Genomic DNA, 26,282 nt, shown 5'->3' with positions numbered 1-26,282 from the left:
TCCCCAGAAACGGCGTCGAGTAAGGGAAGGCAAGAGAAAGGTCGGGATGGACCATCTGATGGTGAATGAAGGGTAAAAATTGGAGGCAATGTGTTTGAAATTCTCCAGTTCAGGGCGAGCGCAGGAAGTGTCACTGATACAGTCATCGATGTACTGGAAGAAGAGGTGAGGGAGGAAACTGAGCCAGACTCAACAAAGAATGTCCCACATATCCCGTAAAAAAAGCAAGCACAGCCAAGGCCCTGCGTGTAATCAGAACAATACCTATTACTTGGAGCTCACCGAAATGCTGGAGAAGGGCCATCGACATGAACGTTTCAATGGGTTTCTCTCTCTACATGTGTTGGCAGAGCAGATCATCAATTCCAGCATTTCCTGTTTTCATTATGGTTGGGTAATTGGAAGTGCTGTCACCATGCCTTATCTTCAGTTACCCAAAAATATTCAACCCTTGTCATAATTTGCAAACATCCTCTACAACCAGAAAGTTCATTTCCCAAAGACTCCCTCCAGCCGCGGTTTCCACTGAAAAAGACACTCACTGTGTGAAGATACACCGGGAAAAGTAACCAGTCTGTCGCTGAAGAGCGCCCTTCTTCTCTGGGGATTCCCTCTCACGTGTGATTGCCCTGACCTGTGATTTGTGTTCCTTCCTGTTGATGAGTATTATTTACCACCATCAAATTGGATCAGAGACAGAATTAACCAGAGAGGAATATTGGAGCAGGAGTTGGTCATTTAGCTCATCGAGGATGCCCCACCATTCAATATGATCATGGGTAATCATCCAGTTCAGTGCCTTTTACTCGCACTATCCTCATATCCCCTTATGTCATTTGTATTTAGAAATCTGTCGATCTCTCCTTTAAACACACTCAATGTCGGACCTTCTACAGTACTCTGGGGTAGAGAATTAAAAGATTCACAACCCTCTGAGTAAAGAAATGTCTCCTCATCTCTCTCCTAAGTAGCTTCCTCCTTATTTTGAAATTGCGTCCCCTGGCTCTAGTCTTCCCAACCAGGGGAAACAACATAGCTGCATCTACCCAGTTTATCCCTTTCAGTATTTTGTAGTTTCAATGAGGTGAGTTCTGATTCTTCAAATCCCAAGACACTACAGGCCGAATTTCCCCAATCTCTCTTCATAGGACAGTCCCATCATCCCAGGAGTAAGTCTGGTGAACATTTTTTGCACTCCCTCCAGGGCAATAATATACTTCCTAAGGCAAAGGGACCAAAATGGCATCCAGTACTCTAATGCAGTCGAAACAAGATTCTATACAATTGAAACAAGACTTCACTACTCCTGTACTCAAATCCTCTTGCATTAAAGGCTAACGTGCCATTAGCCTTCCTAATTGCTTGCTGCACCTACAAGATAATTTTGAGTGACTTACTGACAGGGACATCCAGTTTCCTTTGTGCACCTACACTGCCTAATCTCTTACCATATAAGGAATGCTCTTCACATCTATTCCTCCTACCAAAGTGGATAACCTCACATTGTGTCACATTATATTCCATCTGCCATGTTCTTGCCCACTCATTAAGTCTGTAGAAAAACCCTTTGAACCGCTTTGCATCTCCCTCACAACACACATTTCCACCCGGTTTTCTGTGATCCATGAACTTGGAAATATTACATTGAGTCCTCACATCCAAATCATTGATAAAAACTGTGAGCAGCTTGGGCCCAAGCACTGATCTCTGCGGTACCACACTATTCACAGCCTGCCAACGTGAGCATGACCCGTTTATTACTACTCTCTGCTTTCTGCCTGTTAACCAATCCTTAAACCATACCAGTATATTACCTCCTACCTGATGTGGTTTAATTTTGCTAAACAAGCTCCTGTGGTGGACTTTATCAAAAGCTTTCTGAAAATCTTCTGAAACCTCCTTCTCAATCCCATAAAGTTCCACTTCAATCCACCTGTCAGGGCTGTGAAATGCTTCCTGGGCTGAAATAAGATGCCATTCCAGCAGTGTCTTCAACGACGGACGTTTAGGACTTTCTCGATTCAGTAGGAATCTAGTTGTCAAAATTCAAGAGCAGAGATTCAGTCTCGAACAGCACAGAGCCACTCTATTGACAAACTGATGCAGGTAATGGTGGTACAGCGATGAGCATAACTGCCATTTTCAGCCGGTGACCCGGGTTTCATTCCCGGCATCACAAATTCGAAGTGTTTGATGTCTTTCCATCCGAAACTCCAAGATTTGAATGGAACCTAATCTTGTTTGAATCGATACCGTGTCCAAACGAAGAACATCTTTTACGTTGCTTTCTTTCCCGCGTCACGATAAGTTTAACTCGGATCTTCCAGCTTTTTATTAATATTTCTTAGCTGACTGGAACTGTGAAGTGAAACAAAGATAGAAATACATGGATTCAGCAAAATCCATTGTCCCTCAGCATCTTTTTCCATCCGCTGCTTCTCGTTCCTTATTTAAATATCCACTCCCTCCCAGAGGGAATGTTTCATAATTCAATAAGAGCAACACCGTTGTGCTCAGTTCTTTATGTATTTGTGTTCTGTTTATTTGAAGTGATGTAAAGAGTATCCTGAGAAATCAGACAGAAATACTTTTCAATGTGGAGTAAAGTATAACAGAGCATATTTACAAGTAGCGAAATAATACAGGGACAACATTTTATAAAGAATCGATTGATTTATTCTCCAGTATAAAAGATGTGAAGCAATATGAAAGGAGAAGTTCGAGGCAGAAACTATTTCCTCACATTGCCTGATTATTTAGTCCTGACTGACTGTGTGAATTCACTCCGCTATCTTGCAGTTCAGACTTCCTGCAAATAGAGATCAGCATTCTGCTGTACAGCAAGGTTTACAGATCATGGAGGGGCACAACTGACATTACATTGTTCAGCTTCCATTGGACGTCTCCGACTTAGAAATACCCGGAGTGAAGGCGAGCTCTAATTACATATTGTTACACTGGTTACACTTTTGTGTGAAATTAGTTGTCCTGCACATGGGAGTGAGATTCAGTTCTTATCAAACAGTCTTCATTATTTTGTGTCAAATTAATTTTCTGTCTGTCACTCTCTGGCATAGTGTGTATGTTTTGTATTAATTCCGTGTCTGTCACTCTCTGGTGGAATAATTCTGTAACTGTTAGTCTCCGGCACTGTATGTGTGTTGGATGAATGCTGTCGCTCTGTCCCTGTCACCCTATGGCACTCTGTACGTGTGTTGGTTTAATTCTGCAAATGTATGTCTCTGGCATATTGTGTGTGTGGTGGATTAATGCTGTTTCTAACAGTCTCTGGTTCTGTGTGTGGGCGTGGGATACATTCTGCTTCTGCCACTCTCTGTCCGAAATACAGTGTGTACCTGTCAGTTTCTGGAATTGGATGTGAGTGTGAGATTCATTTCTCATCTGTCAGTCTCGAGTAGTGGTGTCTGAGTGTGTGATTCGTTTTGGCTCTGGCAATATTTGCACAGGATATGAATGTGGGAAACATTCTGTGTCTATCAGTCTCTGATTCTGTGTGTGAGCGATGGATTTAACCAGTATCTGTCATTCTAAGGTATTGTATGCAGCAATAAGTTTCATTCTGTCTGAATACTTAGGTAATAATGCGGAGATAACAGAGAGCCTAAAGTGATGAGATGCTAATCTCTTGTAATCTGCACGCATGGGTTCAAATTCCATTCTCTCGTTCGTCTATTTTTGACAAAGTCCCAAATGGAAGATTGGTTAAAAGAGTAAATCCCTTGAGAGACAGGAAAATTTAACACTTTGGATGTAAAATTGAATCAGTGGCAGAAAGCAAAGGGTAATTGTAATCCCGTGTATTAGTGACTGGAAGGAGGTCTCCAATGGTATCCCGCACGGCTCAGTAGTAGGTGCCCTGATTTTTGTGGTATATATTCTCGATTTGGATGCAAAAATAGGGGCATGATCAAGAAGTTTGCTAACCCCCCCCCAAAAATTGGTCGTGATTGGACAACTAATTGGAGTGAGATTCGGTCCTTATCAAACAAAGGACAATAGCGGGAGACTGTGTGTTGAGCCGGAAGAGATAAGTGAGGTTTTGAATGAGTACTTCTCTTCGGTATTTACGAATGAGAAGGGGTGTATTACTGAAGAGGACGGTGTGAAACAGACTGGTAAGCTCGAGGAAGTGCTCGTTAGGAGGGAAGATGTGTTGGGGTTTTTGAATAACTTGAAGATAGACAAGTCTCCCGGGCCTGACGGGGTATATCCAAGGATGTTATGGGAAGCAAGGGATGAAATTGCAGAGCCGCTGGCAATGATCTTTTCATCTTCTCTGTTGACGGGGGTGGTACCAGGTGATTGGAGGGTGGCAAATGTTGTGCCCCTGTTCAAGAAAGGGAATAGGAACAACCCTGGGAATTACAGGCCAGTTAGTCTTACTTCGGTGGTAGGCAAGTTGATGGAAAAGGTGCTGAGGGATAGGATTTCTGAGCATCTGGAAAGACACTGCTTGATTCGGGACAGTCAGCACGGTTTTGTGAGGGGTAGGTCTTGCCTCACAAGCCTGATTGAATTCTTTGAGCAGGTGACCAAGCAAGTGGATGAGGGTAAACCAGTGGATGTGGTGTACATGGATTTTAGTAAGGCATTTGATAAGGTCCCCCATGGTAGACTTATGGAGAAAGTCAGGAGGCATGGGATAGTGGGGAATGTGGCCAGTTGGATTAAGAATTGGCTAACTGATAGAAGGCAGAGAGTGGTCTTAGATGGTAAATACTCAGCCTGGAGCCCAGTTACCAGTGGCGTGCCACAGGGATCAGTTCTGGGTCCTCTCCTGTTTGTGATTTTTATTAACGACTTGGATGAGGAAGTCGAAGGGTGGGTCAGTAAATTTGCAGATGATACAAAGGTTGGTGGAGTTGTGGATACCGAGGAGGGCTATTGTCGTCTGCAAAGGGACTTGGATAGGTTGCAGTGCTGGGCTGAAAAGTGGCAGATGGAGTTTAACCCTGAAAAGTGTGAGGTCGTCCATTTTGGAAGGACAAACACGAATGCAAAATACTGGGTTAACGGTAGGGTTCTTGGGCATGTGGAGGAGCAGAGAGACCTTGGGGTCTATGTGCATAGATCGTTGAAAGTTGCAACTCAAGTGGATAGGGCTGTGAAGAAGGCATATGGGGTGTTAGCGTTCATTGGCAGAGGGATTGAATTTAAGAGCCGTGAGGTGATGATGCAGCTGTACAGGACCTTGGTAAGGCCTCATTTGGAGTACTGTGTGCAGTTCTGGTCGCCTCATTTTAGGAAGGATGTGGAAGCCTTGGAGAGGGTGCAGAGGAGATTTACCAGGATGTTGCCTGGAATGGAGAATAAGTCTTACGAGGAAAGGCTGAACATTCTAGGCCTCTTCTCGTTCGAACGGAGAAGGATGAGGGGTGACATGATAGAGGTTTATAAGATGATCAGGGGAATAGATAGGGTAGACAGTCAGAAACTTTTTCCCCGGGTGGAGCAAAGCGTTACAAGGGGTCATAAATTTAAGGTGAAGGGTGGGAGATATAGGGGGGATGTCAGGGGAAGGTTCTTTACCCAGAGAGTGGTCGGGGCATGGAATGCCTTGCCTGGGGAAGTTGTTGAGTCAGAAACTTTAGGGACTTTCAAACGGCTTTTAGATAGGTATATGGATAAAGGAGAATGATGGGGTATAGATTAAATTGTCCTTGACAGAGGACAAAGGATCGGCACAACATCGTGGGCCGAAGGGCCTGTTCTGTGCTGTATTTTATATGTTCTATGTTCTATTTTGTGTCAGATTAGTTCTGTGCCTGTCACTCTCTGGAATAGTGTGCATGTGTTGGATTAATTCAGTGTATGTCACTTCCTGGTGGACTAATTTTGTAACAGTCAGTCTCTGGGACTGTGTATGTGTGTTGGATGAATTCTGTCCCTGTCACCCGATGGCACTATGTGTGTGTGTGTTGGAGTAATTTTATAACTGTCTGTCTCTGGCATAGTGTGTGTTTGGCGGATTATTGCTGTATCTAACAGTCTCTGGTTGTATTTTTCGAGGTGAGATTTGTTCTGTTTCTGCCATTCTCTGTTTCAGTATGTGGCTGAAATACAGTGTGTATCTGTCAGCTTCTGGGATTGGATGTGAATGTGAGATTCATTCCTCATCTGTCAGTCTCCAGTAGTGGTGTCTGAATGTGTGATTCATTCTGGCTCTGACAATATTTGCACAGTATGTGAATATGGGAAACATTCTGTGTCTAGCCCTCTCTGGTTCTGCATGTGAGTGATGAATTCAATCAGTGTTTGTCATTCTGTATGCAGTGATACTTTTTTTTCATCCAATTGACAACGCACAAGCATGATGAAGTGGCCGAGTGGTTAAGGCTCTGGACTGTTAATCTATTGAGCTCTGCACGCGTGGGTTCGAATCTCATTCTAGTCGTCCATATGTTTTTGGCATGGTCCCAAAGTGTGGGCTATTTTTAAAAGTATATACCATGGGATCTAGGGGAATATCACAAGCTGGGTATAAAATTAACGCAGTGGCAGAACGCAAAGGGAAAATGTAATCCACTGTGTTTGCGACTAGAAGGCAGTTCCCAATTGTGTCCCGCATGGCTCAGTAATAGGTGCCTCTCATTTTGGATATAAATGTCGGGGGCATGATCAAGAGGTTTGATGACGGCACAGAAATTTGTCGTGTGCTTTATAGTGAGGATAGCTGTAGGCTGCAGGAAGATATCAATAGACTGGTCAGGTGGGCTGAAAAATGAAATTCAACCCAAAGAAGTGTGAGGTGATGCATTTGGGGAGGTGAAACAAGGCAAAGGAACGTCCGATTAATGGGAAAATAGTGAGAGGTGCAGAGGACGTGAGGCACATTGGAGTTAATGTCCACAGATCCCTGAAGGTAGCAGGACAGGTCAATGAGGTGGTTCAGAGGGCAGATGGAATCATTTTCTTTATTCGTCGAGGTACAGGGTATAAGAGAAGGGATGTTACGCTGGTACTGGACAAATTATTAGTTAGGCCTCAACTTGAGTACTGTGTGCAGTTGTGGTTACCTCATTACAGAAATGATGTAATTGCGCTAGAGAGAGTATAGATGAGGTTCACGAGGATGTTGCCAGGTTTGGAAAAATGCAGGAATGAGGGTGGTGTTGTTCTCCTTGGAACAGAACAGAATGAGGGGAGATGGGATTGAGATGTACCAAGTTTTGAGGGGCCTGGCTAGAGTGCCTGATAATGGCCTATTTACCTTAGCAGAGACCTCAGTGACTGGGGCACATAGAGTTAAAGTAATTGGTGGAAATATTAGAGGGGAAAAGAACATAGAACATAGAACATTACAGCGCAGTACAGGCCCTTCGGCCCTCGATGTTGCGCTGACCTGTGAAACCATCTGACCTAAACTATTCCATTTTCATCCATATGTCTATCCAAGAAATGCTTATTTTCACCCAGAGTGTAGTAGGGTCTGGAATTTACTACCTGTAAAGGTGGCAGAGGTAGAAAGCCTCAAATCATTAAGCAAGGTCTCTGGATATGCAACTCAAGTGCAGAAACCTGCAGGGCTGTGGTTCAAATGCTGGAAGGTGGGCTTAGGCTGGGTGGCTCGTTTTCTGGCTGGCGCAGAAACAAAGCACCAAATAGCCTCTTTCTGTGCCATAAACTTTCTGTGATTTTTCTATGTGAATGCCTGGTTCAGTCTGCACCTGGCAGACTCTGATACCATAGTGACTGTGGAATTCATTCTTTAACACTCAGGCTGCAGTGATGGTGGACAGAAACAATGCTGGGGAAGTCTCATCGACCTGAAACGTCAATGCGTTTCTCTTTCCACAGATGCTGACACAGCTGCTGAGCATTCCCACCAAATTCTGCTTTCATGATGATTGGGTGTAATTGGAGTGATGTCACAATGTCTTGTCTTTAGTTACCCAATCCGATTCGATGCTTGTCACCATTCCCTCGCATCTTCTGTGCAATCAGGAAGTTCATTTCCCAAAGACTCTCTGTCGCCACGGTTTCCACTGAAAAACTCATTGACTATGTGAAGGTACACAGGGGAAAGTCACCAATCTGTCAGTGAGACAGCGCCCGACTGAGGGGATTCCCTCACACAGTGATTACCTTGTGACTTATATCCCTTCCTGTTGATAAATTTTATTTACCGCCATCAAATTTCATCAGAGACCGAAAAGAAAAACACAGCTACAGTGAAGCACAGTGCTTTTCTGAAGTCATTTTTTGCTCCGTTGATTTCTGCTCCTTAATTAAATGTTGGTTTTTCTCCCAGGAATGATCAATGTTTTCCCTTCCTTTTCACCTCTTCTGAAACATAGTACTAAGCCCCGCAGCACACCGCTACAATCCACCTGGCAGGGCTGTGAAATGGTTTCTTGGCTCAAATAAGATGGGAATTCAGCAGTCTTCTGAGGGGTTGATGTTTAGGGCATTCGCTATAGAGTTTAAATCAAGTTACAGAAACACAAATTTATCTGTTCAGTCCTAAACTCAAGAGAAGCACCAGATTGTCTGATTGGGACAGGCGATGGTGTATAGTGGTGAACGTAGCTGTCGTTTCAAGCAGTTGAATCGGGTTCATTTCCCGGCCATCGCAGCTTCACAAGTATTGATCTCTGTCCTTCTGAGGCTCAAAGGTTTGGAATGGAGCCTGATCATTTTGGAATTGATAACGTGTGCAAAGGAAGCAAATCCTTCACGTGGCTTTAATTCCCACGTCACCATAAATTTAACACGGATTTCCTCCTTTTTATTGCTATCTGACCTGAACTCTTTTGTGAAACAACGAAAGAATTACATGGTATCACTAAAATTCATTGACTCTCAGAATCATTGTTCATCCGCTGCTTCCCGTTCCTTATTTAAATATCGATTCCCTCCCAGAGGGATTGTTTTATCATTCAATAAAAGCAACATTTTGAAAATCCCAGCGTTGTGCTCAGTCCTTTATGTGTTTATGTTTTCTTGATGAGAAGTGTGAAATCAGTCAGAAATACTGTTCAATGAAGAGTAAAATATAACAGGGCATATTTACATTTAGCCAAATAAAGAAGACTTTTTATTTATTTGTTAGGAATCGATTGATGCATTCTTCAGTATAACAATGTGAAAAAATATGAGAGGAGAACATACAGGCAGAAACTATTTCCTCACATTGCCTGCTGCTTTAACCCTGACAGACTGTGTGAATTCACTCTGCTCTGTTGCAGTTCTCAAACTCGGCCAGTAGATGTCAGCAATCTGCATTACAGCGAAGTTGATCGATCAGAGAGGGACACAACAGACACGTTGTTCAGCTTCCATTGGACGGCTGGTATTAAGATGTCTCTAGGAGGAGAGACAAACTGATATTACATTGTTTTCTCACTATGCTGTATGCACTTTTGTGTTAAATCAGTTGTCCCACGCGTGGGAGTGAGATTGAAATATGAAATATGGATTGAAGCATTGCAAGTCTGATGAGAAGAGACTGAGGAAACTAGGCCTCAATTCCCCAGAGTTTCGAAGAATAAGAGGTGATGTCATTGAAGCTCACAAAATTCTTACAGTGAGTAAAAGGTGTATGTAGGTAGGATGTTTCCTCTGGTTGCTGAGTCCAGAATCAGGGTACATAGACTCAGAATAAAGGGTAGGCCATTTAAGACTGAGATGATGAGGAATTTCTTTGCTCAGAGGGTGGTGAATCTGTGGAATTACCTACCACAGAGGTCTGTGGAAGCTCAATCATTGGACATTTACAAGACAGAATCTATAGATTTCTGGGTATGAATGACATCAAGGAATATGGGGTTAGTGGGGGGAAATAGCATAGAGGAAGATGATCAGTCATGTTCATGTTGAATGGCCGATCAGGCTCAACAGGCCGAATGGCGTATTCCTGTTCCTATTTCCTGTATTCCTATGTTCCAGCAAGGCAGCATTTGAATATTAAAGGGAGAGTTTACACAGAGTGGTCACAAAAGGAGAGCAGCGAAAGATAGTGTAAAAATTGGCAATTTGGTAAGAATGAGAATTCTGTGGTGGGTTTGTTGAGTGAATCACAAAGCTACAGTTTGCTTATTATTTTGAATTTTACCTCGTACTTTAAAAACCGTAAGAGAAACTGAAATCTAGTTAACAGAAACTGTTATTTGCAGGTAACTGTCAATCAGCTGTAAGATTGCATGAAGAGGTGTGAATGACTGTGAACCGGGAGCTGAATCGTCACTTGTTAGTTGTGTGGCTCAGAAAGGTTTATAAAAGTAAATAGTATCTGCTGATACCGAGAGTGATCGCTCAGAGAGGCCCTCAAAGGAGTGCAGTGTAAAACCAGCTTGAGAGTTGGGAATATGCTGAGATTAATTTAAAAACTGATGGACACGGAATCCAGCACACTGTTTGGTTTTATATCATGAGGGGTAAAAACAGAGCTGATCGAGAGAAACTGTTCCCATTGGCGGATGGGTCCAGAACAAGATCATTCAGATTTAAGGTGATTGAGAAAAGAATCACAAGTGACAGTCAGGAAATCTTCTTTCTCCAGTGAATGGTTAGGATCTGGAATGAACTGCCTGAGACTGTGGTGGAGTCAAATTCAAGAGTGACTTCAAAAAGGGAATTGGATAAACGCCTGAAGATAAAAAAAGATAATTACAGGGCTAAGGGGAAAAGATAGGGAAGTGGGAGTAGCTAACTTGCTCTTGCAGAGAGCTAGCATGGGCTGTACGGGTTGAATGACCTCCTTCTGTGCTGTCACCTTTCCATGATTCCATGCCCCAAGACTCCATCACCCTTTCTGCTTCTCACGCAAACGCCCAACTCTCAGTCTTGCCCCAGCAGTGCCCAGTCTGACATTAGATTAGGAAAGTGAGTGGAGCAGTGAAAGGGTATCCAGCATAAAGAAAATGCGAACTGCGAGCATAACACTGCACTGGGACACATTCCCATCTGTGAGCAGTATTGACACTGGGCTGCTGTCAGCTGAGGTGCACTGCCTGACTGATTAAACAGCTTTATTGCTGCAAATTGTGGACTTCAGCATAAAGGTTAACAACAGTGCACATTTGCTGGGTAACATCCCCCTCAAAACTGGTTGGAGATGCTGGGGATTGAACCCAGGACTTCATACATGCGAAGCATGCGCTCTACCACTGAGCTACATCCCCAACTACAAAGTGATCCGTCCACCATTGATTCTTTCGCTTCATCATGTTCTCAGTCCTCATCAGTTTCAACAGTCTTTCCCCAGTCCTGGGTCCTATCCAAATTGTCGATGCCTCTTGCAGTAAACAAGGGCAAATAAATGTGTCTTTTACTTTTCTGCAGCTTCCCACAGATGTACTTGGCTTCAGAACGTGGGGTAATTTCATAAAAAGGAGCAAAGTTTCCCCCACTCCGATCCCAGCGCTCACTATGGTAACGCAAGAGAGCATTTCTGTGGAGTTCCGAATGATCCTTGTGATTATAACTCAAGTTTGAATTCGAAAGCAGTGAAGTTGTGCGCAATCTTTATGAAAGTCAGTTTAAGCCCCAGTTCACATGTTGTGTCCAATTCTAGGAACTTTAAAATGGAGTCAAGGCCTAAGAGAGGATTCAGAGGAGCTTTGCCAGAATGGTATCAGGGACGAAAGGCATCAGTTATGTGGAGAGACTGGAGAAAAACTGGGTTTTCACTGCTGGGACGCGGAGGTTAAGGGGCAATTTAATGGAAGCGCCTAAGATCATGCAATCTTTAAATGTAATCAGTGAGGAGAAACTGCTCCAGTGGCAGAAGTGTCAGAACCAGAGGACACAGATTTCAGGTAATTGGCAAAAAGAACCAGGAGTGACAGCAGAGAACAATTGCGAATTATTGAGATCTGGAATACACTCAGTGAAAGGGCGATGGATGCAGATTCAGTAATAACTTTCAAAGGGTAACTGGATAAATACCTGACGCAGAAAACCTACAGGGCTACAGGGAATGAGCAGGGAGGGAGTTGGGATTAATTGAATGACGCTATCTAAGTGCCAAAACAGGAACAATGGGCCGGAAAGACACCAATCTGTGCTGCATCATTCTCTGGTGGTTTTAGGGAGGGAATTTCAGGGTTTGAAACCGGCCATAATGAAGGTGTTACATAGCCAAATCAATATGACATGTGACTTGCTGATAATAATATTTCCAACATGTTAATATATTTGTCTTTCTCGATGATATAATTTCTGGGGACACATAGGAACATAGGATTCGGAATATCCATTCAGCCTATCGAGCCTGCTCCACAATCCAATTTTCCCACACTATCCCCATATCCCTGCATTACGAAATTTGTCAATCTCTGTTTAAAAAATACTCACTGACTAAGCTTCGACAGCCAACTTGGGTAGAGAATTCCAAAGATTCACAACCCTCTGAGTAAATAAATGTCTCCTTATCTCTGTCCTAAGTGGCTCCCTTCTTATTTTGAAATTGTGTTCCCTGGTTCCAGACTCCCCAACCAGGGGAAACTTCTTACCTGCAGCTACCTGTGTATCCCTTTAAGTCTTTTTCAGGTTTCAGTGAGATCACCTCTCATTCCTCGAAGCTCTAGAGACTGCAGGCCCAGTTCCGCCAGTCTCTCTTCATAGGGCAGTCCCGCCATCCCGGGGAAAAACCTGATGAACCTTCATTGCACTCCCTCAATGGCAATAAAAGCATGTCTGAGGTAAACAGAGCAAGACTGCACACAGTATTCCAGGTGCGGTCTGACGAAAGTTCTGTACAATTGAAGCAAATCTTCACTACTACCACTCAAATCCTCTTGTGATCAAGCTAACATACCATTAGCCTTCCTAATTGCTTGCTACACCTGTATGTTCGCTTTCAGTGACTTATTGACAAGGACACCCAGGTCCCTCTGTTTATGGGAGGAATAGATCCCAATCTGTGCTGCATCATTCACTCAGTCCCTGGTGGTTTTATGGAGGGAATTCCAGGATTTGAACCTGGCAACGATGTAGGAATGTTCATTTATATTCAAATCAATATGACATGCGCCCCATCAATCTGCAGCCTGGTATCTGCAGTTAGATTAGGAAAGTTAGAGGAAGTGTGACGGGGCATCCAACATGAAGCAAGAACTGACTCCGAGCATGACATTTGCACCAGATCACATTCCGGTTTGTGAGCAGTGTTGGCACTGGACTGCTGTCGGCTGAGGTTTGCTGCCTGGGGAGCGTGAGTCTAGTACCTTAACATCCTTCCGAAAGTGTGGTGCACAGAAATGGACACAATACTCCAGTTGAGGCAGAACCAGTGTTTTATAAAGGTTTATCATAACTTCCTTGCTTTTGTACTCTATGCCTCTATTTATAAAGCGCCCAAGCCCAGAATTCAGTTTCCCTTGTTAACCACTTTCTCAACCAGCCCTGCCACATTCACCAAGATTTGCACATGTACCCCATGTCCCTCTGATCCTGAACCCCCTTTCGAATTGTGTGCTATATTTTATCTTTCGTCTACTCGATTTTCAGAACGAAATAAATCACTTCACACTTCTCGGTAATAAATTTCATCTGCCACTTGCCTGCCTATTTCACCAGCCTGTCCGTGTCCTCTTGAAGATTGTCACTATCCCTCTCACATCTCTCAATACTACCAAATGTTGTGCAATGTGCAAATTGTGCAAGTGTACTTGTCCACCAAAGTCAACGTCATTAATATGGATAAAGAAAGGCAGAGGTCCTGACACCCTGGGGAACCCCATGATATAGGATGAGACGTGAAGGCTCTGTTTGGGCGCTTGAGAGCTACAAGCTAGCCAGGAAGGATGTAAAGGGAGAGCTAAGAAGAGCAAGGAGAGGACACGAGAAGTCATTGGCGGATAGGATCAGGGAAAACCCTAAGGCTTTCTATAGGTATATCAGGAATAAAAGAATGACGAGAGTTAGCTGAGGGCCAAACAAGGATAGTAGTGGGAAGTTGTGAGTGGAATCAGAGGAGATAGGGGAAGTGTTAAATGAATATTTTGCGTCAGTATTTACAGCAGAGAAAGGAAATATTGTTGAGGAGAATACTGAGATTCAGGCTACTAGGCTAGATGGGATTGTGGTTGACAAGGAGGACGTGTTATCATTATTGGAAAGTGTGAAAATAGATAAGTCTCCTGGGCCAGATGGGATTTATCCTAGGATTCTCTGGGAAGCGAGGGAGGAGATTGCAGAGCCTTTGTCCTTGATCTTTATGTCGTCATTGTCGACAGGAATAGTGTCGGAAGACTGGAGGATAGCTAATGTTGTCCCCTTCTTCAAGAAGGGGAGTAGAGACAGCCCTGGTAATTATAGACCTGTGAGCCTTACTTCAGTTGTGGGTAAAATGTTGGAAAAGGTTATAAGAGACAGGATTTATAATCAACTTGAAAATAATAAGTTCATTAGAGATAGTCAGCACGGTTTTGTGACGGGTAGGTCGTGCCTCACAAACCTTATTGAGTATTTCGAGAAGGTGACCAAACAGGTGGATGACGGTAAAGCAGTGGATGTGGTGTATATGGATTTAAGTAATGCGTTTGATAAGGTTCCCAACGGTAGGCTATTGCAGAAAATATGGAAGTATGGGGTTGAAGGTGATTTAGAGCTTTGGATCAGAAATTGGCTAGCTGAAAGAAGACAGAGGGAGGTGGTTGATTGCAAATGTTCATCCTGGAGTTTAGTTACTAGTGGTGTACCGCAAGGATCTGTTTTGGGGCCACTGCTGGTTGTCATTTTTATAAATGACCTGGAAGAGGGTGCAGAAGGGTGGGTTAGTAAATTTGCAGATGACACTGAGGTCGGTGGAGTTGTGGATAGGGCCGAAGGATGTTGTAGGGTACAGAGGGACATAGATAGGCTGCAGAGCTGGGCTGAGAGATGGCAAATGGAGTTTAATGCGGAAAAGTGTGAGGTGATTCACTTTGGAAGGAGTGACAGGAATGCAGAGTACTGGGCTAATGGGAAGATTCTTGGTAGTGTAGATGAGCAGAGAGATCTTGGTGTCCAGGTGCATAAATCCCTGAAGGTTGCTACCCAGGTTAATAGGGCTGTTAAGAAGTCATATGGTGTGTTAGCTTTTATTAGTAGGGGGATCGAGTTTCGGAGCCACGAGGTCATGCTGCAGCTGTACAAAACTCTGGTGAGACCGCATCTGGAGTATTGCATGCAGTTCTGGTCACCGCATTATGGGAAGGATGTGGAAGCTATGGAAAGGGTGCAGAGGAGATTTACTTGGATGTTGCCTGGTATGGAGGGAAGGTCTTACGAGGAAAGGCTGAGGGACTTGAGGTTGTTATCGTTGGAGAGAAGGAGGAGGAGAGGTGACTTAATAGAGACATATAAGATAATCAGAGGGTTAGATAGGGTGGATAGTGAACGTCTTTTTCCTCGGATGGTGATGGCAAACACGAGGGGACATAGCTTTAAGTTGAATGGTGATAGATATCGGACAGATGTTAGAGGTAGTTTCTTTACTCCGAGAGTAGTAGGGGCGTGGAACGCCCTGCCTGCAGCAGTAGTAGATTCGCCAACTTTAAGGGCATTTAAGTGGTCATTGGATAGACATATGGATGAAAATGGAATAGTGTAGGTCAGATGGTTCCACAGGTTGGCGCAACATCGAGGGCCGAAGGGCCTGTACTGCGCTGTAATGTTCTAATTCTAATTCTAATACCTTTCTCCAGTCCACAAAACAGCTATTCACCACTAGTCTGTGTCCTGACATTCAGCCAACTTTGTATCCACGCGTATACTGTCCCCTTTACTCCATGGGCTCTCCCCTTGCTGACAATCCTGTTATGTGGCACTTTATCACATCCTTTTGGATGCCCATGTGCACAACAACAACTACATTATCCGTATTAATCTCCTCTGTTGCCCTACCAAAAAATTTCGGCAAGCAACATGAATGTGATGATTCCTCCACCCAAGCTATCAACAACATCCTTCCCACACACAGTCGGTACGTTATCACTCCCAGAGTGCAGAGACACTGACAGACCATCAGGTCCTCCGTCACAGAGAGCAGGGGTAGGCAGGCTCTTACTGCTCTGACTATTGTGAGGAGAATTGAATACAGAACTAGGGAGGTTATGCTTCAGTTATACAGGGAATCAGTGAAATCACATCCGGAGGACTGTGTACAGTTTTGGTCCCTTTATTTAAGGAAGCTGTTCAGGGAAAGTTTACAAGACTAATACAAGGAATGGGCGGGTTGTCTTAGGATGAATGGTTGCACAAGTTAGACTTGTATCCAGTGGCCTTTCGAAAAGTAAGAGCTGACTTGATTGAAGTGCAGAAGATTCTGGGGGGTCTTGACAGGGGAGATGTGCAAAGAATGTTTCCTTTTGTGGGAGAATCTGGAACTATGGGTCACTATCTAAAAATAAGGGTCGCCCATTGAAGGCAGAGATTAGGAGTTTTCATTTCTCTCAGGGGATCGTGAGTCTTTGTAACTCTCTCTCTCTCTCGCAAGGTGGGGGGAGCAGAGTCTTTGCGTATTTTTGAGGCAGTGGTAGATAGATTCTTGTTAAACAAGGGGTTGAAAGTTTATCGTGTGTAGGCGGGAATGTGAAGTCGTGGTTACAATGAGATTAACCACGATCCTGTAGAATGGCGGAGTAGGCCCGAGAGGCCGCGTGCCCTACTCCAGCTCCTAGTTCTTATGTTCCCAAGATCCCAAGTACCACAGATATATTTTCAATCCAACGGTCAAACACAGCAGAAGTTCAGAAGTTGTTGTGGGGTTGGGGGTTGGTTGGGCGGGGGGGAGGGGTGGTGGGTGGCTGGTGAGGTGATGGTGGAAGAGCCATGGCATTGTCCGCATATCACTAAACTACTAGTCCAACCATCCAAGCTCATGTCATTGCTACACGAGTTCAAATCCCAGACAGCAGCTTGTAGAATTAATGTTCAGTTAATCAATAAATTCAATTAATTGACACACAAAATCTAACATTGAAAGGCAATTTCACTAATGTTTCCCTGTGCTCTCTGTCGTTAGCTGGTCTCACCTGCATGAGACTCCAGAACCGCAGCAATATGTTTGACTCTGAAGCGCATTACTCAGTTGCAGCGCAGTTAGGGATGACCACAAATGCCACACTTCCGAACCAGCTTATATAACTGTGCTGCTACCTTCAGTGATCTATGGACATGCACACCAAGATCACTCTGACTTTCTGTACTTCCTAGGGTCCGACCATCCATTGTGTCCCTCAGATTTTTTCCAATATATTCCTAACAATTGATGTTAGCCTCACCGGCCAGTAATTACCTGGTTTATCCCTGCTGCCCTTCTTGAATAATGGTACCACATTCGCTGTCTTCCAGTCATCTGGTACCTCTCCTGTTGGCAGAGAGGATTTGAACATGTGTGTCAAAGCCCCTGCTATCTCCTCCCTTACCTCACGTGACAACCTGGGATAGATCTCATCTGGGGCTGAGGATTTATCCACTTTTAAGCCAACTAAACAGAAAATATTTCCTCCCTTTCAATGCTAAAATGTTCAAGTATATCACAATCCTCCTCCCTGATCTCTACACCTACATCACCCTTCTCCATAGTGAACAGCGATGAAAAGTAATCCAGCTCCACATAAAGATTGCCACGTTGGTCGCTAATGGGTCCTACTCTTCCCCTGGTTATCCTCTTACGCTTGATATACTTATAAAACGCCTTGGGATTTTCCTCTATCTTGCCCACCAGTGTTTTATCATGCCCTCTCTTCTCTCTCCTAATTACTTTTTTAACTGCCTCCTTACACTTCCGACACTCCTCGAGTGCCTCCGCTGTTTTTAGCGCTTGGGATCTACCGTCAGCCTCCTTTTTTTCCTGATCCAATGATCGATATCCCTTGACATTCAGCGTCCCCTGGCACCCTTCACCTTAACGGGTACATGTTGACTCTGGACTCTCAAAATGTCCTCTTTGAATGACAGGGCAAATGCGAGGTGATGCATTTTGGAAGATCCAATTCAAGAGTGAACTATACAGTAAATGGAAAAGTCCTGGGGAAAATTGATGTCCAGAGAGATTTGGGTGTTCAGGTCCACTGTTCCCTGAAGGTGGCAACGCAGGTAAATAGAGTGGTCAAGAAGGCATACGGCATGCTTTCCTTCATCGGACGGGGCATTGAGTACAAGAGTTGGCAGGTCATGTTACAATTGTATAGGACTTTGGTTCGGCCACATTTGGAATACTGCGTACAGTTCTGGTCGCCACATTATCAAAAGGATGTGGATGCTTTGGAGAGGGTGCAGAGGAGGTTCACCAGGATGTTGCCTGGTATGGAGGGCGCTAGCTATGAAGAGAGGTTGAGTAGATTAGGATTATTTTCATTAGAAAGACGGAGGCTGAGGGGGGACCTGATTGAGGTGTACAAAATCATGAGAGGTATAGACAGGGTGGACAGCAAGAGGCTTTTTCCCAGAGTGGGGGTTTCAATTACTAGAGGACACGAGTTCAAAGTGAAAGGGGAAATGTTTAGGGGGGATATGCGTGGAAAGTTCTTTACGCAGAGGGTGGTGGGCACCTGGAACGCGTTGCCAGCGGAGGTGGTAGACGCGGGCACGATGGAGTCTTTTAAGATGTATCTAGACAGATACATGAATGGGCAGGAAGAAAAGAGATACAGAACCTTAGAAAATAGGCGACATGTTTAGAGAGAGGATCTGGATCGGCGCAGGCTTGGAGGGCCGAAGGGCCTGTTCCTGTGCTGTAATTATCTTTGTTATTTGTTCTTTGACTCCCACTGATGTGATATAGACTTTCCTAGAAGTAGTTGCTCCCAGGCCACTTTGGCCAAATCCTGTTTTATCATATTGTATTCGCCTTCCCCCAATTCAATACCTTTATTTCTGGTCCATCTTTGTCCTTTTCCATAACTACCTTAAATCGCACAGAGTTGTGCTCACTATCCCCGAAATTATCCCCCACTGATACTTCTCCCACTTAACCGGCTTCATTCCCTAGGATTAGGCCCAGTACTGGCCCTTCCCTTGTCGGACTTTCTATATGCTGGCTCAAAAAGCTCTCCTCTGTGCATTTTAAGAATTCTGCCCTTTTAAGTCTTTTGCACGAAAACTATCCCAGTTAATATTGGGGAAGTTGAAATCCCCGACTATTATTACCCTATTATTTTCACACCTCTCAGAGATTTGCCTACATATCTGTTCCTCTATCTCTTCCTGATTGTTTGGAGGCCTGTGGTAGACACCCAGCCAAGTGATTGCCACCTTTCTTTTCAAGTTGTACCCAAATGGCCTAATTTGATGAACATTCTAAGAAGTCATCCCTCCTTACTGCAGTAATTGACTCCTTGATCAACAGTGCAATGCCACCTCATTTTTCTCGCCTCCCCTGTCGCACCTGAAGATTCTATGCCCTGGCATATTGAGCTGCCAGTCCTGTCCCTCCCTCAACCATGTCTCTGTGACAGCAATAATATCATAATCCCATGTTCTAATCAACGTCCTCAGTTCATCTGCCTGACTAATAAGACGCCTTGCATTGAAATAGATGCAATCCAACCTTTCATTTTTCCCTCGTGCCTCACCAGGTCTATATTTGCTCTGCCTTCCAGGCAGACTCACTTTCTGTACTATATTACCCCCTACTGCACCTCCACTCTGTATCCTATTCCCCTGCTAAATTAGTTTAGCCCCCACCCTCCCCAACAGAACGAGCAAATCTCCCAGCAAGGATGCTTGTCCTATTCCGGTTCACGTGCAACCCGTCCAAGTTGTGCAGGTCCCACCTTTGCCAGAAACAGACCCAGTGATCCAGGAAACTAAAGCCCTCCCTCCTGCACCATCTCCTCAGCTATGCATTATCTGCTCTATCCCCCTATTTAAAAACTCACCAGCACGTGGCACCAGGAGTAATCCTGAGATTACAACCTGAGAGCCCTGATTTTTAACCTGCTACCTAGCTTCGTAAATTCTTGTTGCAGGACCTCATCCCTTTTTCTACCTATGTCGTTGGTAACAGTGCATACCAAGACCTCTGGCTGCTCTCCCTCTCGCTTCAGAATGTCCTGCAGCCGCTCCATGACATCCTTGACCCTAGCACCAGGGAGGCAACATACTATCCTGGAGTCACGTTTATGGCCACAGAAACGCCTATCTGTACCCTTTACAATAGAAACCCCTACCACAATAGCTCTTCCAGTCATTTTTCGCCCCTGCTGTGCAGCAGAGCCATCCTTGGTGCCACGGACCTGGCTGTTGCCGCTTTGCGCTGGGAAATCATTGCCCCCCCCCTCCCCAACAGTATCCAAAGCAATATATCTGTTTGAGAGGGGGATGGCCACAGGGGACTCCTGTACTCCCTGCCTGTGCCTGCGACTGCTCCTGGTGGTCACCCATACCTTTTCTGCCTGTGCTGCTATTACCTGTGTGACCACCTCTCTAAACGTGCAATCCACGACTTCTTCAGCATCACGGATGCTCCACAGTGAATCCACCCGCAGCTCTAGCTCCGTAATGCGGGTAGTAAGTAGCTGCACATGCATAGACTTCCTGCACACATGGTTGTCAGGGACATTGGAAGCATCCCTGATTTCCCACGTAGTGCAGGAGGAGCATACCATGGGGCTGAGCTCTCCCAGCATGACGTACCTTTAAATTAATTTAGTTTACTCCCTTTAAAAAATACTAATTAATCTTGGGGTCTTGTTCTACTCAAGGCACTAACCATTACAATCTAAAGCCTTTAATAAATTGCTCTAATTTAAGTAGTACTAATCACCTTATCACTTGAGGTATTTTTTTTTAAGTTCCCAATTTTTAAGCAATTTAGATGCACTAACAGCTGTTACTTACCCAACCAATCACCTTGCGGAGACACAGGGAGTGACAGAGAGCCTGCCGCCGCTCCGGAACAGCTTCCTCACCGGTCCACCACTCGCCATTCCGCTCTGCTCCCAGATAACTGTCTTTCACTTCATCCTCTCTCCGTTTCTCCATTTGTGATCATTTCTCTCTCTCCTCTGTCCTTCAGCTCCCTCCAGTTTATATATAGAGAGGGTGTTCCCTCCACTTTGTAAATACAGAGGGACTCCCCTCCACTTTATAAATAGACGGGGAGCTCGCTCTATTTTATACCACTGACATGGTGTGATTAGAACCCCAGCCCCAGGCCATTTGGTTGGGCCTCTGGATTTCTTGACCAGTGATATAATCACTCTGCCACTGCCTCATCAATGGAGGTGGAGAGTGCCGGTCCCCTAATATCACCAACAGCAGATTCTATGCTGTACCCTGAACATGATACCATATCAGATCCTCAAAGTTCGCATTTTAACTAGAAAAGGCAGGAACAGAGAGAAACGGGATTGCTTTTGTCCCTGGATTCAATATCCACTGCAGACAGATGTTATATTTACAATAGAAACGCCAGGAGTGAACAATGTCAATGAAATGATGTGGAAAATGTAAATGATGCCACTCATAATTGGAGCATCCGTCCAGTATGAGTACAGATTCCAAGTTCATTGCCCAGAGAAGTCTTACTTTGAAAATGTCATTGACATTGAAATGATTGTGTTTTATCCACCACATTATTTACATTAGAGTCAAAGCTGCTGAAGTAATGCATTTGTTCAGGTGAGTGTAACTAATGGAAATGATCAGGGGTATAACCGTGTCAGTGGAGACTTATCCCCTACATAAATCAGGACTTGGAATGGATCAGCCCTGAGCACGTGCTGCAGCTGTGGATTCCAGGCTAACAGAAGTCTCTGCTTCTCACAGAAATGGGATATCCAGTCATCATTCAAATCTTATGCATTTACTATCCTGTACTTGCAGCAATTGGAGTTAATGGTAAGCCAGTATCCAGCTATTCATGATGCAAATCGGTGTTAACGGTGCTGCTGTACTTGGTCTTATTTCGCACTGTGCGTGTTGCACAGCCGCCTGTTCTTTTCCACCAATTTGCTGTTGCAATCTCCTCATTGTCTACTCTTTCAATCTTGCAGGAGCTGTATTATTTCTTGAATGGTATTGATGTAAGTAACCGATGAAATGTTACTGCATTGTGCTGTGTATTGAATATATTCAAACCGGCATCTCGATTAGGATTAAGAATCAGACCATCAGTAGCTTTCAACGGTTTCATGATGTGGATCTAACCGGTCCTGGAATATTTTTAGGAATTGTTTTTTCAGTGATGGATAATAAGACAGCTCTGGGCCTCGGTGTTACAAGGGGACAGTACAATGTCTTCCTACCGCAATAACATGGCTCAGTTCAACTGGGATTTCAATGTATTTATTGGTTATTACTGTTATCAAATATTATTTATTCTGTCTGTGTCTGATGCTGCTTCAGAGGTCTGACTACTGCACTCAGTTTGCTGCTGACATCTCCTTCTCTGTTTCACTGTCGAGCCTTCACTGTCACTGGACGACATTGTAAAATAGAAAGTATTGATGTGATGTTTTATTGGTTTACACTCTATCAGTTGGAATCAAGAGTATCCCATTTATCTGTAGATTATCAGCTGCAGCGCTGATGTTGGTGCTTTTAAATTAATAAATCCCACATTCTAACTGTTTACTTTATAATTCCAGGAGAAGGAAATCCAGTGATTGTGAGGTTTGTCTGTAAGAAGCTTTCGATCCTGTTTATTCCATGCATTGTAGATGAAGTGAAGAGTGGAGGTGACCAGGTGGAGACTTGGGTGTTCTGTAGATACATGAAATTATTCACAGACGTTTCATCATTGAACAAACTGACTCTGAGAACAGAATTATTAAACATGGGGCAGATGAAAAGTTCACAGGCGCAGAATGTTGGGAATAAACCGTATGTGAAAAGTAGCATTAAGTAACAGTTTACAGGCTGTGAGCACTCCAGAGAGATATGGAAGGAAAAAAGGAGCAGGCAGAAAAAACAACTAAATATATTGGCTATATTGAATAAACAATGAACTGTTCTCCAACACCAATAACCGCAGGTATTATTGTTTGAATATATTAATTGAGTTGTGTTACTGGGATCGATAGATTAGATTTCCTCGAACACTATGCTGCAGTCTCTCCTTGTGAATCTGAGCCTCTCCTCTCACTATATTGAATCCTCAGCCTTCTCATCGATTGCTTCAGTTTGTCCACTTTCCCAAACCATTTGCTCCTGTCTCCCCTCCATTTACAACATGTCCCTCTGCTTCTCTCCCTTCCATCTCACTCACTGGCTGCACCTCCTGCTGCCTCGTCCAACCTGTTAGAAATACAGGAACATAGGAGTAGGAGGAAACCATTCACCCCTTGACGCCTGCTCCGCCATTCTGGATCATGGTAGATACGAGAACTCAAACTCAGCGCTGCAGTTTTCAGCCTTTTCCCATTTGGCAATTGTCCCTGTCGGTTCCCTAAACCCAGAGCAAAAGAACAGCTACATATCCAGCTCTCCCCAACCCTTCACAATCAACATTCTGGAGACAAATTCCCAATTAACCCATTGGATTCCATCTCTGTAAAACCCCTTCTCATTTCTCCATTGGCACTGCATCCTCACTCAGTACTTCCAGTATGTCCGGGACTGACTTTCTTCACTCTATGTATCAATTTCCCAATTCATTATTCATAATTATGTTTTCAAACATTTCACTGTGGCAAAGCACTGCCCAGGTCAATGAATCCGTTTTCACTGTTCGATGCAACAACAAAACTGGGAATTTCAACCCAGATCCTATCATCTGCTGCTTTGTCTCCAGGTCTGATCAGTAATTTATCTGCTTCCTTTTCGCTCTCTTCCAGTTAATTTGGTGGCGATTGTGATCCTGTCCCGAGGAAAGTGCAGTCTCTCCAAATGTATCACGGTCTACCTGGTGGGAATGGCAGTGGCTGATCTCCTGGTGGTAATCGCTGGTCCCATATTTATTTGGATAGTTGCAATTTATTTCGCAGATTCATTCCTGACAATTACTCCTGTGTGTTCTCTCATTTTCGTTCTGCTTAATGCAGCCACAGTTGTTTCTGTCTGGCTCACAGTCGCTTTCACCTTTGATCGATTTGTGGCCATTTGTTGTGCGAAGCTGAAAACAAAATATTGCACCGAAAAAACGGCGGCTGTGGTTGTCGGAACAGTGAGTGTGCTGGGCTGTTTGGAGTCTGTCCCCTGGTACTTTACACACGATCAACATTACATTACTGATAACGTTCCCATGGGTTGTTCCACGAAACCGAGCTTCTTTACCTCTCCCACGTGGGAGGCATTCGAATTGTTTCATTACATTACAACCCCTTCTTTCCCGGTGTTTCTTATTTTGCTGCTCAATGTTCTGACTGTCAGACGGATTTTAGTCTCTAGTAAAGTCCGCAAGGAATTCCGGGGCCACCAAAATGGAGAGAATCACGAGGACCCAGAGATGGAGAATCGCAGAAAATCAATTATTTTACTCTTCGGTATATCCGGCAGTTTTATACTGTTATGGATGACAGTGTTTGTGTTTATCATATACCGGCAAATTGCAGATATTCAGCATCATTCCTCCTACACTGACCCTCACTTTATCACAGAACAAACAGCAAAGATGCTGCAGCTTCTCAGTTCCTGCACCAACACATGTATTTACACTGTAACCCAGACTAAATTCAGACAGGAGCTGAAGAAGGCGGTGAAGTACCCTTTCAATCTTATTGTTAAATTAGTGATATCATAGAAAAAGCTGAAGGATTCCAAAGAATTGAACTAAATGCAATTTCATATTCCATTCCCTACACTCCCTCAGGACAGAAAGTGCAATTTATATTCACGGCATTGAGAACTGAAATGATTGTAAATCTGATTCTGAAATTATATTTTGTTGATAGTCTGACATCATGAGGCGGGACTTGCTCTGCAGAATATTCATGAATTGTTTCTCAACAAGGGCGAAATAGCAAAGCTCAGATGGACTTCAACTTAACCCACCCTGGACCCACAGCAAAATGGATAAAGCTGTAAATCACAGTGATTATGAGTTGGTGAGAGGGGCAGTAACTGGAGTCAGACAGAGACACCAGCAGATGGAGATGGTGAGAGGGACAGTAACTGCAGTCAGACAGGGAGAGAAGCAGATGGAGATGGTGAGAGTGGGGACAATAACTGCAGTCAGACAGGGAGAGAAGCAGATGGAAATGGTGAGAGTGGGGACAATAACTGCAGTGAGCCAGGGACACAAGCAGATGGAAATGGTGAGAGGGACAGTAACTGCAGTGAGAAAGGGGCACTAGCCGATGGAGGTGGTGAGAGGTGGTAGTAACTGCAATGAGACTCCTGGGCAAGCACGCGACAGAATGCTGCAACATGAGTGGAGGGGATGATGTGATTGGTGGTGGCATCACGCCGAAGGTGGCGGGAAGGCAGAGGATGATCTGTTGAATATGGCGGCTGGTGGGGTGTAAGGTGATGAAAATGGGAGTCCTATTGCGATTCTGGGAGGGAGGGGAAGGGGTGAGTGCAGAAGTGCGTGAAATAATTCAGACACAGTGGAGGGTGCTGCCTGGCACAGTGTGGGGTAGTCCTCGGTGATGAGAGAGGAAGACATTTCAGAACGGCTAGTATGGAAGGCTCGATCATCAGAACAAATGCGATGGAGATGGAGAAACTGGGAGAATGGAATGGAGTCCTTGCAGGAAGTGGAGTTGAGGAAGCTTAGTCCCTGCAGCTGTGAATGGCCATTGGCTTATAACGAATACTGGTTGATAGAATTTCCCCAGAAACGGAGAGAGAGATTTCGAGGAAATCTTCACACAGTGAAATCAGACATGGACAAGGTGAGTCTGAGAGAAAGGTGGAAATAGGAGACAAATTGACTGAAATTTTCCAGCTCAGCACGAGAGCAGGAAGACGCACCGGGACAGTCCTCAATATACCAGAAGAAGGGGTGAGAGAAGGGGTCTGAGCCGGACTCAGCAAGGAATGTTCCATCCATCCCATAGCAAGGAAGGCATAGTGATGACCCTTGCGGGTATCCATAGCAACACCGATAACTGGGAGCTCCCAGAAAATGCTGGGGAACGGCCATGGCCCTGATCTGGTCACTGGGTTTCTCTCTTTCAACATTTGCTGCCAGAGTTGAAGAACAATTCCCACCAATTTCTATATTCATTCTGATTGGGTAACTGAGAATTGATGTCACTGTTCCTTGTCTTCAATTACCCAATTGGATTCAACTCTTGCCACCATTCATAAACATCCTTTGTGCAATTAGCAAGTGCATATTTCCAAAGACTCAGTGCAGCAGCAACGATTTCCACTGATGCATAGAGAAGCTGGGGTTGTTATCCTTGGAGAAGTGAAGGTTGAGAGGTGATTTGATGGAG

General features: G+C 44.4%; 1 non-coding gene across 1 annotated transcript; it reads right to left on the bottom strand.

Annotated features, from left to right (window-relative positions):
* Positions 1-11,072: 11,072 nt before the first annotated feature.
* Positions 11,073-11,144, bottom strand: trnaa-cgc (transfer RNA alanine (anticodon CGC)). Its single transcript has one exon. It is a non-coding gene; the product is annotated as a tRNA-Ala (tRNA).
* Between the last annotated feature and the right edge of the window lie 15,138 nt (positions 11,145-26,282).

The sequence above is a fragment of the Heterodontus francisci genome, chromosome 45 (assembly GCF_036365525.1).
Source record: "Heterodontus francisci isolate sHetFra1 chromosome 45, sHetFra1.hap1, whole genome shotgun sequence".
NCBI lineage: Eukaryota > Metazoa > Chordata > Chondrichthyes > Heterodontiformes > Heterodontidae > Heterodontus > Heterodontus francisci.
The sequence above is the reverse complement of the archived record's forward strand: the minus strand, read 5'-3'. Positions and strand labels throughout refer to the sequence as shown.